This window comes from Ovis aries, chromosome 2 (assembly GCF_016772045.2).
Source record: "Ovis aries strain OAR_USU_Benz2616 breed Rambouillet chromosome 2, ARS-UI_Ramb_v3.0, whole genome shotgun sequence".
Classification (NCBI taxonomy): domain Eukaryota; kingdom Metazoa; phylum Chordata; class Mammalia; order Artiodactyla; family Bovidae; genus Ovis; species Ovis aries.
The window spans coordinates 234,236,004-234,254,600 of record NC_056055.1 but is presented as its reverse complement, the minus strand read 5'-3'; the positions used below and the strand labels follow the sequence as shown (position 1 = coordinate 234,254,600).

General features: G+C 42.8%; 1 protein-coding gene across 3 annotated transcripts in view; it reads right to left on the bottom strand.

Moving 5' to 3' along the window:
• PHC2 (polyhomeotic homolog 2) overlaps positions 1-15,874 on the bottom strand; it is a 120,522-nt gene extending 104,648 nt beyond the window's left edge. For all 3 annotated transcript variants that reach the window (XM_042244411.2, XM_012148937.5, XM_060411367.1), the window contains exon 1: positions 15,761-15,874. The gene's annotated coding sequence lies outside the window, so the exon portion shown is untranslated. The remainder of the gene's footprint in view (positions 1-15,760) is intronic.
• Positions 15,875-18,597: the final 2,723 nt, after the last annotated feature.

The window sequence follows — 18,597 nt, the reverse complement described above, 5'->3', positions numbered from 1 at the left end:
ACATATTAAATAAAATATATGATAACAGCACAGAAGACAGGAAGGGAGGAAAGGAAGGATACAGTTTTAAAGTTCTACCTTAGACATAAAGTGATATAATCTTGTTTGAGGACAAAAACATAGGCAATAAGTCAATAAAAAAGATACAATGAAGTAAGAAATAAGAAACTTGAATAATCCAAACTCAGGCAAAAGAGGGGAAAAAAGAACAGATGAGATAAATAGAAATAAAACAGCCAGATAGTCAATTTAAATGCAACCATATCAATAATTACAATAAATGTATATTGTTTAAACATTCCAATTAAAAGGCAGAAATTTTAATATTGGATAAAAAGCAAGCTCCAACTATAAGCTTTTTAAAAGAAACCTATTTTAAAGGTTAAAAACATATATAGGTTAAAAGTAAAAGGATGGAAAGGATACACCATGCACACAAAAAGCACAGGAAAGCTGCATTGCCGGGAGCCAGCTTGAGGAACTTCGCCCATGGCAAAGGTCATGAGGAAAGAGGCTTGGCATACGCAAAGGCGTGATCAAGCCTCAGGAAATCCCCTGTTCCCGAGCATCTACCCCAAAACCAGAGTCTGTTTTATGCTTTCACCTACACCTCTGACTTTATGGGGGCTCTCCCCCATAACCGTTTTTCTTGGAGGAGTAAATGTACAGCTCCAAGGCAATAAAAATTCTTGGGCGTGACAAGAGTGTTTCAGCTTACAGACTCCTCTGAAGGTTATCTAGCCCGCCTGTATAGGTTCGTCCGGCCACATGTGATTGTTTACAGCCTCCCAACCTGAGAGGCATGAGATGTTTTAGACTTACTATAGGCAAATTCTTTTGGGGAGCTGGAAATTATTAGTATAGTGGGTTGGTTAGGAATTATATTGGTGAAGGGTTTTTCATTTGTTGTGTCAATAATTGCTGCTAATACCCTACTCTGGGTGGGACAAAGATGTCTCAGGTCGAACCTCTCTGCTGACAGACTAGCTTGTGTGACAGGATTATCCATACTCCTGCCACATGATTGTTTACTACCTCTTAACCATAAACAGCACAGAGAGTTTTGGAGTATTTTGAGAGTCTTAATTGGCATAAGGCTTTTTCTTCTTGTTGAGTCAATGATTGCCGCCAGGCCTCCATATCCTTAGGCACCTGGGAATATATTAATCAATGTATTTGGACTATAGAAAAGGAAATATAGTAGTTTTTGATGTTAGCAATACTAGACTTTTTGAGTTAATGGATTTTCTCTTTTGTAATAGATCACTGTATTTTGTTATAAATCACTGTGTCCTTGCTATGTAAAAATGTAACTTTATCATATCTTAAGACTAAATAGATCTTAAGGGGAGCATTGGTGAAAGGATTTTCATTTGTTGGGCTGATGTTTGCTGCTAAATCTCCATGTTCCCTACCCTTATAATGAATATAACTAGCGTATAGGAAGAAATAAGTATTACCCTTTAAGCATATAGGAGAAATAAGTATTAATCTTTAAGACTAATCATGTCAACCTTGGGTTAAATAAATTCCTTTCTTGATTGGAACTCACTACACCCTCACCCTATAGGAATGTTACTTTATTTGGAGGGTGGTGCCTGGTTTAAGAAAAAACACCCTTGGAAAAAATAAGTTTTTTGGTTATCAGAAAGAAAGGATCATAAAATCCCTAAGACCTTTTTATGTGAAGCACCTGATTTTGATAAAGGTCAAGACTGCTGACCACCCCCCCAACCGTGACTCTGTATTCATCCCTATGTGTAACAAAAGGTATATAAGCAAACCCCAAAATAAAGAAATCGGATCAGTTTCCAGAAAGACTGATTTCCCCATGTCACTTCTTTCTTGCTCCCGTTTTTCTGGCTGAATTCCCATCTGGAGCATGGATGCTGTTCCACGTAATCCAAGTTATTCAGCCTCTTTTTCTCCACTAATCTTCCTACTACACTATCCATTTCTAATCTCTCTATATCTGTGATTAAATATGTATTTTTCCAAAGACGCCGACTCCATCCCCACCTTCGAATCACCCTGGATCCACCGGGGCTGGTCCCCAGCACTGCATGACCAAATCAATATCAGGCAAAGTAGGCTTCAAAACAAGAAATATTACCAGGAGAAAAAGAAGATCATTTCAGAGTGATAAAGGGGTCAAACGCATCATGAAGGCTTATAATCCTAAATATGTATGCACTCAGCATCAGAATATCAGAACACATAAAAGTTTTAATTGATAGAACCAAAAAGAGAAAAAAACTCACAGTTACAGAAATTTGAATACTCTTATCTTAGTAACTGATAAAACAAGTGGACAGAAAAATTTATAAAGGTATAAAAGTCTGGAACAACATTACCAGTCTAATTTAGTTAGACCACTACACTCAATGACAACAGAATACACATATTCTGGATCATAAAATAAGTCTCAATAAATCTGAAAGAATAAAAATCATACAAGGTCCATTTTCTGAGCATAACAGAATTATATTTGAAATCAATAATAGAAAGATATTGAGAAAATCCCTCATATTTGGAAACAAAACAACATACTTCAAAGTAACCCATGGATCAAAGAAGAAATCAAAAGGGAAAGAAACATCTCAAATTATTAATCTCAGCTTCTACCTTAAGTAGACTGGAAATCAGTGAAATTGAAAGCAGAAAAACTACAGAGAAAAGTCAACAAAATGAAAAGCTAGCTTTGAAAAGATTAATAAAATTTGATAAGCCTCTAGTCAGCCTGATGAGAAAAATAAAAGAGAGGAGGCATAGATTATCAGTAATAGGAATGAAAGATTTGGCAGACATTATAAGGATAATAAGGGAATAGGAGCAATTTTGTGCCAACAAAGTAAACAGCTTAGGTGAAATAGACAAATTCCTTGGAAGGCACACTCAAGAAAAAACAGATAACCTGAATAGCCTTTATTTATTAAAGAGCCTGAATCCTTGGTTTAAAACCACTTCACAAAGCAAACTCCAGGCCCAGATGGTTTTACTGGTGAATTCTACTAAAGATTCAAAAAAGAAATAATACCAATAATATATAAAATCTTCCAGGGAATAGTGAAGAACTTCACTTTTGGAATATGGCCTGAGTTTCTGTCTCCATTATATATTAGTAATATTATAGTGGACAAATCATTTCACTCCTTAAAGCTAGTCTCTTCATCCGTGAAGTGGGAGTAATAAGAAGAGTATTTGCCTTGCACAGTTGTTGTAAGAATTAAATAAGAACTCACATAATGTCCCAGCACGGAGATGAGCACATATATTAGGTACTTGATAAACTGTAAGCACGATTTATTTTTATGTAACAAATACTACTCTCATAAAACTCTTTCACTCTATTATAAATAGAAATATTGTCTCATCTTCATTTATTAATTTTCAGGGATAGAGGAGTTTTTCCTTAGTCACTCAGTTGTGTCCAACTCTTTGCGACCCCATGAACTGCAGCATGCCAGGCCTCCCTGTCCATCACCAACTCCTGGAGTTCACTCAAATTCATGTCCATTGAGTCGGTGATGCCATCCAGCCATCTCATCCTCTGTCATCCCCTTTTCCTCCTGCCCCTAATCCCTCCAAGCATCAGAGTCTTTTCCAATGAGTCAACTCTTCACATGAGGTGGCCAAAGTACTGGAGTTTCAGCTTTAGCATTATTCCTTCCAAAGAACACCCAGGGCTGATCTCCTTTAGAATGGACTGGTTGAATCTCCTTGCAGTCCAAGGGACTCTCAAGAGTCTTCTCCAACACCACAGTTCAAAAGCATCAATTCTTCGGTGCTCAGCCTTCTTCACAGTCCAACTCTCACATCCATACATGACTACAGGAAAAACCATAGCCTTGACTAGACGGACCTTTGTTGGCAAAGTAATGTCTCTGCTTTTCAATACGCTATAACTTTCCTTCCAAGGAGTAAGTGTCTTTTAATTTCATGGCTGCAATCACCATCTGCAGTGATTTTGGAGCCCCCAAAAATAAAGTCTGACACTGTTTCCACTGTTTCCCATCTATTTCCCATGAAGTGATGGGACCAGATGCCATGATCTTCATTTTCTGTATGTTGAGCTTTAAGCCAACTTTTTCACTCTCCTCTTTCATTTTCATCAAGAGGCTTTTTAGTTCCTCTTTACTTTCTGCCATAAGGGTGGTGTCATCTGCATATCTGAGGTTATTGATATTTCTCTCCAAAAGGCCTTAATACCACATAAAAAAAGCAAAAACAATAATGCAATCTGCAATTCTGATATGCATATCTTTGGGGAAACAAGAAAAGAAGAGCAAAGAAAGTAAGGATTTCATAAGCCAGGAAAGGACAAGAAGTAGGGCCCAAAGAGTCAAGTGTGTGACTGAGAGTGCTAACATACAGCACTAGAGATTTGGGGGAAATGAGAGAAAATTAAAGATTTAAACAGCTAAGTCTAAAAAGGGGATACAATCTATTCATTTTCTATAGGAATTCGTGAAATGGTTGGCATCTTGCACTCTGGAGAGATGAAGGTGGAGAGGTGGGAGTTATGATGGGGACAGTGTAGTGAGTCATGAAGAGCACAGACAAGACAAACACACACCAGATGCCTTTACACCCAGACACCAGCACTGGGACTGAAGTGAAGTAGCGAATAGACCAGGAAAGCTCCAAACTCAGGAAAGCTTGGGTTCAGGGCAAACAAAGCTCCACAAGCAACTCCAAGACACAGACGGTTGTCGCCTCACATCCCCAGCAGTTAGCCCAGCGCCCTGCATGATGCCAGTAAATCCGGGTTGAAGGAACAGATGTGAATATATATATTTGATAGTAAAACTACTGGCAGTAGAGAAGCTGAGCTGGAGCAGAATTCCTCTTTATCCCAGGGTTCTGCCTCCTGTCTCACTACTATCCAAACCAGCCTCCACACTGGGGGTGTGATCCTTTGAAAAGAAGAATCTGATCACGTTTTTTCTCAAGTGTTTCAACAGCTCCCTGTGGCCTTCAGCACGAAGTCCAAATTCCTTGGCCTGAAAACCAGCCTTCTGTGTTTGATGCTGGCCTACTTTTCAGTTTTGTTTCTGTCCCTGCCCAACATATGTTATGCTCCCATCACATAGGACTACTGAAATCCCCGACATGTACTACAGTCTCACATGTACACCCCACCTTTGCACATGCCGCTCTCCTCTCTGAGGTGCTCTCTCTGCCTGAGGCACCCCTCATTTCAAACGTCTCTTCCTCCAGATGGTAGTACTTCTAAATTAGATCTCTCCTCTAACCTTTCAAAAAATGAAAGTGAAAGTTGCCCAGTCATGTCTGACTCTTTGCAACCTGGTGGACTATACAGTCCATGGAATTTTCTTCAGGCCAGAATACTGGAGTGGGTTGCCATTCCCTTCTTCAGGGAATTTTCCCAACCCAGGGATTGAACCCAGGTCTCCCGCATTGCAGGCAGATTCTTTACCTGCTGAGCCACAAGGGAAGCCCAAGAATACTGGAGTGGGTAGCCTATCCCTTCTCCAGGGGATCTTCCCAACCTAGAAATTGAACCAGGGTCTCCTGCATTGCAGGTGGATTCTTTACCAACTGAGCTATCAGGGATACCTTGTCTATACTTCTATTAGAGCACTAAGTACAATACCATAATTGATGTTTCCATGTCTCTCTTCCTTCGTAAACTTGCAGACTGCCAGGACTGGGTTCGAGTCATCTTTGCATCCTTAGCTACTAGTATGAGGGTATGGAAGCTTCAAAAATGTTTTTTGAACAACAAAACAGAAAAGAACAGATTTTAAAGGCCAAAAGTAGAAACAAAGCTTAAATACTTGGGTAAGCAAGATGTAGCAGTGCTACTAAGAGACACTTGAAAGTGAAAGCCACTCTGTTGTGTCCAACTCTCAGTGACCCCATGGAATTCTCCAGGCCAGAATACTGGAGTGGGTAGCCGCTCCCTTCTCCAGGGGATCTTCCCAACCCAGGGATCGAACCCAGGTCTCCTGAACTGCAAAAGGATTCTTTACCAGCTGAGCCACCAGGGAAGCCCAAGAGACACTTAGGGATGCACAAGTCCCTCCCTATAATTAGAAGGTTGTGCCACGGATAGCGGCTACAGTGCTCCCCTCCAATTGTCTCTTGTTACTGATCAGAGACAGAATTTGGGGCTGGATATACTGGAGGGCTGGCCCAGTATGGTACTTCTTATCTTATATTTTCCCCAACCATTTCTCACACTCATTTTGCCTTTGAGAAAGCAATTTCATTTTCGTACGCTTTAGTGTCACCATTTCAAAATGTTCCAAAAGCCAAGTTCCTCTGTCATGCTCTCATTTTGTCTCTTACTGAATAGTAAGGGAAATTTCAGCACTAAATTAAGGATGAAAATATTCTGAGCCCAAACTTAATGTACAACTTTAGGGAAGTTATCCTACTCCTCTCCATTGCAACAGTCTCCTCCTTAAAATGCAATTGACCCTATATCCAGGAGGTCACAGGAAATAGTAAAGGTGTTCCCGTGCACCTTACAGGTATTAACCCATTTAACTCTACAATCCTTTGAGGCAGGTACTATTATTATCCCCATTATGCACAAGAAGATGGAGCACAGAGAGGGTGAAGACTTGAAGAGGGCTGTGAAGGTGGCGCTAGTGGTAAAGAACCCGCCGGCCAGTGCAGGAGACATGAGACACGGGTTCGATCCCTGGGTCGGGAAGATCCCCTGGAGAAGGGAATGGCAACCCACTCCAGTATTCTTGCCTGGAGAATTCCACAGGCAGAGGAACCTGGCGGGCTGGAGTCCATGGGGTCGCAAAGAGTCAGACACAACCGCGTGACTAACACTTTCACTTTTCAGAGGATACAATTGCATTTATGCTTTTTCTACAAAAACATAATTTTACTTTCTTAAAAAAAGCATTAAATGTGTAAGTCCATATCACCCTCCCCTCAAAAGATTAATTTAGACAAAATTTAAGGAGCATCCACTATGTGCAGTAGAGTATCGTCAAATCACTATCAAACTCTTATAAGCATATTTCCTGCTGAATAAATATCTATGAATAAATGAAAACTCTTTCACACACGGATTCAGAGAAGCGCTGCATTTCCAGATGTTTCTTCAGAAGGAATGGGTGCCTTATAATAGTCATGTTTCCCCTGGAGAAAATAGTCATTCCCACTTCAAGAAGGACAACTCAACTCCTCAAGTCTCTGAAAAGCCTACAGCCACCTTTCTCTGTATCCACGGTTTGTACATCGGTTTCTTCCCCCATCAGAAGGAGAACACAGGAAGATCAGGTTACACTGGTGTCTTGGGCCTGCATAAATTCCTGGGAGGTTCTCTCTTCTGTTAGGAAAAGTTTCCCTGGCAACCATATTTACACACTCAATTCCCTCCCCTCCTCTGATTCGCTGGTTGGTATAAAAATTAATTTGCATTGAGTCGCTGAAGCTTACAAGTTAATCAGTTTAACAGGCTCACAAAATGTTAGAATTTGGTTTCTAGTCAGAGCTCGCTTCTTTCAGGGACTGTCCCCTTTCTTTTGAAATCTGAACTGCAATTCTGTTCAGTTCAAATATTTTAAAACACATCAAATATGTATGCTCGATATTTCTGGCTATAGGTAAAGAAAAGAAAATTCTCCTAATGGCATCTGGTCAATATTATTAGTTAAGGAAGATTAAGAGAGGAGGATGTACTTTACTTCTAAATTAAGCAAGATCAGCTGTGATAAAGAGTTAGAAGAGACAAGTCAAGGACCAAGACAAAAATGTCTGGGCCCTGTGAAATGATGAATTCAGGCCTAAGATTCTGGGTGATCAGAGCTCAGGACCTGGGTAAAGGAATGTGATATGAATATTAAGAATAAAGTGTCCCTAATTCAATCACCAAGTATTTATTAAACATCTAACAGTGCTTGGTGCTGGGAATATAGCAGTGGATAAGCCAGACCCAGGTCTTGCTTTCATAAAGTTTACAGTCGAATATTTCAATAGTGAACCAGCACTGGCTTTGGTATTGAACCAAGTATCTTTGGGCTAGGGGCTCATTATATGATTTCCTACCAGGGCCAGAATTAGTTTCAGGATGGAGCAGGAACTTCCAGACAGAAACAAGCTCAAAAAGTCCTCTTTGGAGAAGGTGAGTTGACAAGTCAAATCTTTGATATATACAGTGATTTTTTTATATCTTCAACAACAATGACACACGAGCTTCTAGACAAGAGAGATGAAGAATGTATTTATCACAGGGCACAAAGTTAGGGACTTTGTAGTATACATACTAAAGAAGAGAGTGTACATAAAAAATTAAATAAATAAAAAGCATATAAAGGTGTCAGCCATTCTTAAGTATACTCAGCAAGCATTTATTGAGCATCCTCTATGTTCAGGAGTTTTAGGAACTGAAGCTATAGGTATGAAAAAGACAGGGTGCCTAGCAATTATAACAATGTTTTAAGTGCTACTAATAAGATGTTACAAACAGGTCTAGGTTTGTCTGACAAACCTAGACAGCATATTAAAAAGCAGAGACATTACTTTGCCAACAAAGGTCCGTATAGTCAAAGCTATGGTTCTTCCATACTCATCTGTAGATGTGGGAGTTAGGCCATAAAGAAGGCTGAGTGCCAAAGAATTGATGCTTTTGAACTGTGGTGTTGGAACTGTGGTGTTGGAGAAGACTCTTGAGAGTCCCTTGGACTGCAAGGAGATCAAACTAGTCAATCCTACGGGAAATCAACCCTGAATATTCACTGGAAGGACTGATGCTAAAGCTGAAGCCCCAGTACTTTGGCCACCTGATGGGAAGAGCCAACTCATTAGAAAAGACCCTGATGCTGGGGAAGATTGAAGGCAGGAGAAGGGGATGACAGAGGACAAGATGACTGGATGGCATCACCAACTTGATGGACATGAGTTTGAGCAAGCTCCTGGAGATGGGAAGGACAGGGAAGCCTGGCGTATGCCTGGCAGACCCTGTGTGCCCTGGGGTCTCAAACAGTCAGACATGACTGAGGGATTGAACAACAACAGCAGAAAGGAAGATCAGAGAGCAAGGATACAACTCATTAAAAGCAGATTAGGAAGTGCTTCTGAGATGTAATACCTTGATCTTAAAGACAGAAAAGGTTGTTGTTTTAGGCTGATACATCCGGGAATAATTGTTTAAGCAACAGACAATTACTGCAGTGCCTTATGGAGACTCTGTGAGCCACACAAGCAGGAGACCATGGAGAACACCGGGCCACCTAGACTCTTTCCTGACGCACACTATAGGCCACACTCTAAATCTCTTCATGTTTTTAACTTCACAGATTCCTGGGCTCACCTGACCCATGATGGGAATGGAGTGAAAGGAAGAAGCTTGTTCTGGAATGGGAATGACGCTGGTGATACAGAAAGCGACACAACGGCAAAATCCTGCCTGAGATCCTTCACAAAGGAACCTATGTTGGCTGGTGCTCGGACTTGGTCAAGCGGTCAGCTAGTGTCAAGCGGTGTCAGGATTTGGTCAGTACCTGGTCAAATGATTACTCAGAGAGATCGGGAGTGGGAGGAGCCTGGGAATGAGTAAATGTTGTTTTCTAGAGCGCAATAACCATGAAACCCAGAAAAACTTTTAACTTGTTGCCAGTTTCAAGTAGTGATTATAAAGTCTAAGATAAGAGACAATACCAAAACAAGTGTTTCTGGTTTTCGTGATCCATACAGGTAGATGAAGGAGTAGAGTGGGCAAAAAAGCCAAGAAAGGGATAGTAACATTCATGATAAATGTGGGGAACAGGGCCACATGTTTCAAACCTGCTGGGTAGTCCCCAGTGGCACCAGTCTGGTTAAGAAGTTATCAGATAAGGGCAAATACCTGTTCAACCCCAATTTTTGTTTTAGTAGGTTATGAAATGGTCTTCCCAGCTTCCTAGAAGTTGGGAACATCTCACTAAACAAGAAATAGAAATTAACTATTTCTTACTTAAATTGGGAGTAACAACAGGATCAGGACAGTAACTCGATCCAATCATACTCTCACGATATGATGAATGAGGTTCCAGAAGCCATTCTGGGTAAATAATTCCTTGCCTCTTTTTTCTTTTCATACCGGATATCTATTAATACTTGAATTTCAAAATAGCCCCCTTTTGCCCTTTATATCAGGAGTCAAAATGAAAAGACAGGAAAATGTGATGGTGTACCATGATACAGCAAGGACTTCAGGTTATGCAACCAAAAGGAATTATCAGGACAAAATGCTTTCATAGCTTTAGGAGGGAGTATTGATACCTTTGGGTAGAACCACTTTCATATCAGTGCAAAATAAAAGGGCAGGTCTCCTTGATAAAAATTATCAAGAATTTCAAGAGAGCAACAACAGAGCATTCAATTGAGTGTGGGGTCTGTATAAACTCAGGGCCCTGAGAGACTGCACAGGTCACACACCCATAAAGCTAGCCTGGCCTTCAGGGACGGTACAGTATGGTCCTTTTGTAGAGCTTGAGAGTCAAAGCTGGGTCCACATCCCATCTTTGCCCTTCATTAATTACATGATCCACAATTCACTTGGCCTCTCCATGCTTCTAGTAGGTTGTATGGTTGCAGTCCAGTACTGTGAGGATTAAATGGGATAATGAATAGAATGTATACAAGGTGCTTAACACAGGTAAGCACTCAATAAATGGTAGCTATCTATTATTGTTCAATGAAATGTACAGGTAATTCTCAAAGCAGTAAGTTTAAGAAATGAATTGCTGAACTGCTGTTAAGGATATGAAAGAATGGAAATGATATTTCAGGACAACTAAAATAATGAAGTAGACAGAAAAGAGCTAATCTCTTCCCTATTTATCTTTTTCCTTTTACTGTCAAACATGCAGAAGGTAAATACATGCTGTCTCCATTTCTTACCCACATGTCATACCCTCATCCTCTTTAATCTGGTATTTAATAGCCCTATGGCTATCCTCCACAAAATTGAGGTTATTTTTTAAAAGTTACTAATGACTCCTGTTCACTAAATAGAATGGACATTGCCCACTTTTTATTTAAAATTTCATACTGCTGATCAATCCCTTCAGCTTGAAACCCTCTCTTTGCTTCACTTCTACAATAATATACCCTCATGGCCAACAGCATGTCTGATAGGTATCTATCAGGTACCTAAATAAATGGCCATGAAGAGAATGCATTTGTGGGGTGAATAAATTAGATGATTCTCTTGTTTCTGTGATATTCCTTATTTTCCACCATACTGATCCCATTTCTTCTTACCTCCTTGAATGCAGGCAATCTCCATGCTTAGCCTTGGTCCTCTACACCTCTATTTCTATGCTGTCAGACCACTAAGAATCAAGCGGGAACTACACTAATCACATGGCTTTAATTATCACCTACATATAAGACTCCCTGACTTCTCTCTTTTGAACACTAGTGCCTCCCCCACCAGCTTCCAAATAATTAGGGGATGCACCTGCTTATAAATTCCAGTATCACCTCAAGATATCTAGCACTTAGCTTTTCCTCTTGTCCCCCAAACTGACTTTTCTTTCCATCTGTCTTATTTCTGTTGATCTTGTCACTCAAGTTCAAGGCTATATTTGATTCTTCCTTCCTTCTTGTTCTCCATATCTATCAGTAAGAGTACTGTTCATGCTTCCTTTATAACAGTGGTCTCCAACCTTTTTGGCATCAGGGACCAGTTTCATGAAAGATACTTTTTCCATGGACCAGGGCTGGTTGGGGGATGGTTTCAGGATGATTCTCATAAGGAACACACAACCTTGATCCCTCACATGCTAAGTTCACAGATGGGTTCAAGCTCCTATGAGAATCTAATGCCACTACTGATCTGACAGGAGGCAGAGTTCAGGCGGTCATGTGAATGATTGGGGAGCGGCTGTAAACACAGATGAAGCTTCTTTCCCTTACCTGCTGCTCACTGCCTGCTGTGCAGCTGACCTAATAGACCACAGCCCAGGGACTCGGGACCCTTGCTTTATAACACTTATTGAACCTACCTCTTTCTATTTTCACTGCCATCATCCTAATTTAATTCCTTCTCCCCTCACATCTAAACGATCTAAATAACCAGCTAGTTGGTTATACAGTTCTCTTTCTACCCCTTCTAAAGTTTATTCTATACACTGTTGTTGAGAATCTTCTTAACATACTACTTTTATAACCCCCATTTCCTTAACCAAACATCTTCAGACTTTCCATCATACAGGATAAAGCCCTAACACCTTAGTTTGGCATTCAATGCCTGTTAAAATCCAGTTTCAGACAGGAAACAACAAAATACTGTAAAGCAATTATTCTTTAATTTTAAAAAATCCAGCTTCAATCGACACTTCCAATCTTACAACTTCCATAGTTAAATCTTCTGATTTTGCCACATTGGTCAGTTTTATCAGCTGACCCCTGGAAACGTTCCTCCATGCTCCAGCCCTGTGTTTTATGAACATATCTTCTCCTGTCTAGAAATCCCTCCCACTTTCCTCTCTGTATATTAACAAAATCCACCATATCTCTGAAAAAAAGCCTTCCTTGATAATCATAGTCCACAATGATATCTTTTTGCAATTCTGATAATATCATACGTTTAGTACCTTGAAAATTTACAGAAGTATGCTTTATACTGAATTCTCACAAGTTTATAAAGTAGGTGGCATTATTACCCACAAATAAACAACATCAAATAACATGCCCAAGCCACACAGCAAGTAACTTCTAGAACTGGGATCCAAATCCTTGTTTAGCTGAAAATAACCCCTGGACTATACCACCTCTCTCATTTTCCTGTCTCCTCCAAAGCCCAAAGACAGCACAGTATTTACACACAAGCAGGTGCTCAGTAAACATGCTGATTGAGAAGACTGCTTAAGTAGCACCTGTGATTCTCAGCACTTACAGAATTGTCAATCTCAGCAGAGCAAATTAAGCATATCAACCCAGTGTCATGTTCTTTATGAGGCTTGATCTATAATTGAGTTCAAGAGGGGGATTTGCCAAAAATTCACCATGTTCCATTCTAAAAATAAATTTTGATTTCAGCAAAGCTAAAAGGCCCCTTCTCGGAGTCAAACATTAGGTGAGTTCTGGGGATGAGGTCTACTTGACCATCTCTGGGTACACCCTTCCTCTGTTTCCAAATGAGCAGGAAGTAAAAACAGGCTGGCTAAGCTGATGGCTTATGAGAGAAAAATGGACTATTTATGGTTCTAGAAGCAGAGGCTAAGGCAGCAGAGCAGTATTTTCTCTGCTCTGGTAGCTAAGACCTCAGTAAAAGAAGCCTAATCAAAGTGAATCATGAGTGGAAACTGGATCAAAGAGGATACTGGTAAGATAATAGTAAAAAGAAGTAAGAACAGAAAGAAGGAAGTACTGGAAATATTCTACTGAAGAGACGGTGGTGTCCTTTTCTTCAGCTGCTTGAAGCTGTCAGATCCAACTCTGTTCTCCAGTGCTAGACCACTAACAGCAGGCTCTATCATCTCTGCATGACTTATGGTCTCAGTCCCAAACTGTTTGTTCTGACCCACATCACAGGCCAGCTCCTTCCAGCTTCCCATCTGATTACTCACTTCCCAAGGTTTCACAAATCTGACCTCACAGACTGGATGTTCAGCGTGGCTTCCCTGGGTATGACCCATATTGCTCCCTTACTGTATAGTTTAGATTTGCCCTCCTGGGATGGTCTATGCCCAGTGTTCCAGTCCTCTACCTTGGAGCTATAGCAAGTGACTTCTTTCCCACCTTCATATGGTTGGACCCTTCTTGGAAAGATATGAGTGATAAAGACCAGGAGTGAAGCTCAAAAAAATGATGAGGAAAAAATGTGGGGAAGAAGATCAACAAGATGGAATCTATCACTGGAAACTGTGGTGGGAATTAGAAATTCTAGGTTACTTTGTCAAGAAAGGAAAAAGGCTACGGCTGCATTAAAGCCGTTGCCTAGAGATACCACACTCCTAAAGTATCTAGGACTTTCCTGGTGGCTCAGATAGTACAGCGTCTGCCTACAATATGGGAGACCCGGGTTCGATCCCTGGGTTGGGAAGATCCTCTAGAGAAGGAAATGGCAACCCACTCCAGTACGCTTGCCTGGAAAATCCCAAGGATGGAGAAGCCTGGTAGGCTACAGTCCATGGGGTCACAGAGTCGGACATGACTGAGCAACTAAACTAAACTAAAGCATCTATATTCACAGTTTCCTCTGCTTCGGCTGCTGTTTCTGTTCTTTCCAATCTTCCCTGCAAGGCAAACTCCTATTCATCCTTCAAGACCTTACTTAAACGTGTTCTTTTCTGAGAAGCCTTCCCGGATGGTCTCACACAGCTATCTGTTCCCTCCTCTGTGCTACTTTATGGACACATCTATTATGCTGTTACCACTTTAACTGGCAATTTTATTTCTGTCTCTCCTACTACTTCTCTGAGGACAAGGATTAATTATCTTATTCATCTTTGCATCCCCAAGACATAGCAGAGTGCCTGGCAAACAGCAAGAATTTGTTGTTGTGTGATAAAAGACATCAAGAGCAACATGAAAGTGAAATTTGCACTTCACTTGCAAAAATCAAATTGGCTCCTGGTAGTTTTCATGTGTAATTGCACTTTCCCTTGATTCAGAAGAAAGGACTTTAGACTAAAGAAAAAAATTCTATCGATATCACTGGTCATGTGCACTGGTGAGAGAAATAGCCGTCTTCTCCACCCCCCCAACCCCCACTTCCAAGAAGCTCCCAGAGCAAGCTTAGTATTAGTGGCACATGGCCCATCCTACCATTTCTATTGTGGTGAAAGCTAAATTACACTGTAAGCCTAAAGCTGCCACCATTCTTAGTGAATTGGTGGTGGTGGGTAATTAAAAAAACACACTTCTCTAGCAGACCTAATAGAGGAGTGAGGGAGGAAGATAAATTTAATCCTGGCCTAATAAGAAATTTGTTAGAAACTCACGCAAACAGCCGCTTCCTCTGGACATGACAGACCCGATCCAGGTGTCCAGCAGTGACCTTTTCCCATGAGTGTCAGGTCATCACCCAGCACAGAAAACCAGGGCCCAGTGCTTTTCTTGGGCATCCCTCCTTCTCAAACCTGGCAAATCTTGGGGGGCCTGCTTTTCCTTTAGGGGATTGTCAGCTCCTCCCAGCACCGACAATCCCCAGGTCCCTTGGCTGGTGCCCCTCAAGCACCGCTCTTGCCTTCGTCCCACTGGGGCCCCAGCTTGATTCCGGGTCAAAAGTGCCGGCGGCTGGGCTGTCAGGCCGCGGCTGGGAGGGGGCGCCGAGGTCAGGCCCGACACCCGGGTCTCCTCGCACTCCGCGGCACGCGCGGAGTAGACGCAGGCCGCGCAAGGCCACGGGCTACTCAGGCGCGGGCCTCTGGGCGGTGGGGGTGGCGGGGTGGGGGACTCGGCCCCCCCACCCAGAGAAACCGCGCGAGTGCGGGTACTCCAGCCGGTTCCCCGCAGCCCCCCGCGAGTCGCGGCCCCAGAGCTGCCCCGCAGTCCTCGCCCGGCTGCGTCCCGACCCCGAGGGCGCGCGGCGGCCGGTCGATCCGCTCGCCCGGGTTGCTCGGCCCCCACGCGGGCCCCACGGCGCGGATCCCGGGTCAGGCCGCCGCCGCCTGCCTGCCGGTGCCCACGGCAATGCCCCGCCCAGAGCGGCCCGGCCCGGCCCGGCCTTGACAGCTGGGTGCCCAAAGGGTTAAGCCGGCAGCGCGGCGGCCGCAGTGCCCCGCGCGCTGCCAGTCCGCCGCGAGCCGGCCCCAGCGCGCACGCGCCCGCCCGTTACCTGCGGTCGCGTTCGCGCTCCTCCTCCACCTGGCTGCTCTCTCCCGGGGGCCGCCCCTCAGCCCGCCCCCTCGGCTCGGCGCCGCGCACCCTGCTGGCTACTCGGCCAAGGCCTGGGGAGGAGGGGCGTGGGGGCGATTACCATATATTAGCATACCAGCGTGCGTCACGTGGCCTCTCCAGCCAATTGGCACTGTGGAGAGGCGGGGATTGGGTTGAACACGCCTAGGTGCTGCTCCGGGCCTGAACCGGTGGCCATGGCAACGTCTGGGAGGGAGGGGGTGAAGGGGGGAGGCATTAAGCATCTTCCCTACCTGAGTTGGTGTGAAGGCATCCCCACATTTCCCACCCCGTGGAAGGCGAGGGGCTGAATTTGGCTCCTTTGGCTCCTCTCAGAAGCATTCAGATTCAGCAGACATTTATCGTGCGTCTACCATGGGTCTAACACTTTTCTGCAGAATATGATTCCTTGGATAACCCTGTGATGTCTGTAACCCCACTTGGTAGAAGGGAAAGAGGAGACTCAGAGAGGGTAGGTCACTCACCCAAAGTCACAGAGGCACACTGAATGACAAAACTAGAGATTGGAGCCCAGTTCTGACTTCAGGGCCCCCGAGTTATTTTCTCCAGTAGGGGTCTCCCAGCACCTCCTCACAATTCCAGGTATAGCAAGCAGCTGGAAGAATCCTCATAGAAACTCTGTACAGGGCTTCAATGTTTCCTTACAATGACCTTTGAGATTAGTAGGCAGAACAATGATGCCCAAATTGCAGATGAGAAGAAATGAGGCTCTGAGAGGTGACAGTGATATATATTTGGTCAAACAGCTGTTAAGAACTAGTGCTTAATCACTATGATTTACACTCAAGCTTGCTAACTTTATAAACTTTTAAATTCAAACACGATGGTATTGCTATGACTATTTTACATATTAAGAAGCTGAGGCTTTGGGAAGTTAAGTAAATTGCCCAAGGTGGCACAGCTAGGAAGTAACAGATAAGGGTTCAAATCCAGGTTTATCTGGCTCCAAAGCTAGTCTCCTAGAGTCTCACTGGGACTAGGCTCATTTAATTTAGATTCAGGCTTCAGAACTCCTTCTCAAACAGAACTTTCTCTCCTATCCTCTTAAGATGTGACCATGTTCTCTATTAATCTTGCAAAATATTACATGACAGGTGATACATGTTAAGGTCACAGAGGCTAAATATTAAAGGAAAAGAGTCACCCCTGCAGGTGGGTTAAGGACACTATAATTCTCAGCTCTTCAATTTTACCCCTGCGGAATGTGATAGTTTGGTGAAGGCAGAATCCCTTAAAAGAACAGGCACCTACATTTAGGCTTTCCTCTACTTCTTCCTCTAGTTTAGCTCAGAGGATCTCTAACTAATTATTGGACAAAATAGTAATACCTCAAATCAAATATACTAAACTTTTTAGGCATTTTAAGAGATTAGCAAATTTAATTTTGCCTGTAAGTACATTTAGCCTTATTGGGCTGACTTAAAACCCAATTTCCTCCTAAGCTGTGATGTTTGGTGTTCAAGAGCCCAAACTTGGAAGCAGACCTAACTGGGTTAAAATCCTAATTTGCCTACTCACTAATTGTGTGACCTAGGGAAAGTTACTTAACTGCTCTGCCTCAATGTCCTCATTTATAAAATAGGATAGGAATGGTGTGAGAATCAAATGAATTAATGAACAAAAAGTATTTAGCACAAGTTATGGCTTAGAAGTAAAACCTCCATAATTGTTAGCTGTTATTGACACAGGAACTTGCGTAGGAACAGACAACTCACATGTACAGAATCTCTCAAGGTTTCCTAGCTGGCTTTGGAATTCTGGAGCTGTCTCTCATCCCTTGTGGCATATTAAACAGCCTGTTGTGCTGGTGAAGGCTTGTTATCTCTCCAAATGACATCCTCTCTTCTTAGGATCATAAATAATTCCTGGACTCAAAGGAGCTGGTTTCTCCTGTACATCTCCTAGCACCAAATTACCGGAGTGGCTCCTTGCAGAAAGGGATCTTGACAAACAGTGGAGCCATAAGTCAGGCGTCTTGAAACACTTTTATGAGCGCCTTAATGAGGGAGATGAGCTGTCATCAGGAACTCTTCCCGACCTTCCTGGCCACAGGAAATGAGTTCTTTGTGCTCAAAGGGTTTCCAAAGCTGAGGCGTAAAGAGTTTTCAGGAAGTGGGGCAGTGATGAGAAGCTGTTGACTCAGAGAATCCCAGGGCTAAACAGCCCCCATCCTGCCATTCACCTTATAGGGTCAAATTACTCAGGGCTTATTGCAGCAATAGCACCAAAGGGCGGCTTGCAGGGGTGGATGTTAATCCTTTCCCCGTCCCTCCATGCACACACTTCAACAGCCAATCTGCCACCATCCTGAAAGATGGAGCAGTATAGACAGGATTTAAGAGCATTGTCTCTGCAGCTGAAGAAACAAGTGTGAACCCTGCTTCCATTATTCTCTATCTCTGTGTCCTTGGGAAACTTACTTAACCTCTCTGTGTCTCAATTTCCACATCTGCAAAATGGGAAAAATACAGTGCCCACCTTACAGGCTCTTGTGAAGAGAAATGAGTGACTAACGTAAGGTGCTTAGAACACCCAATAGGAAGCCCTGGAGATATGTTTGCTAATTCAACAAAATAAACATGGAGTCCAATACAAACAGTGTACTTTCTGTAGAGGCGACCGCAGCCCTAAGCAAAATGCTTTGGACCCTCTCCTAACTATATGCTGCCCCTTTCCCCTCTGACTTGCAATAGGAAGAAGATGTGCTTCAGGGTTCTACTTTGAATGCGGACTCTGCTGCATTCTGTTCTGTGAAAT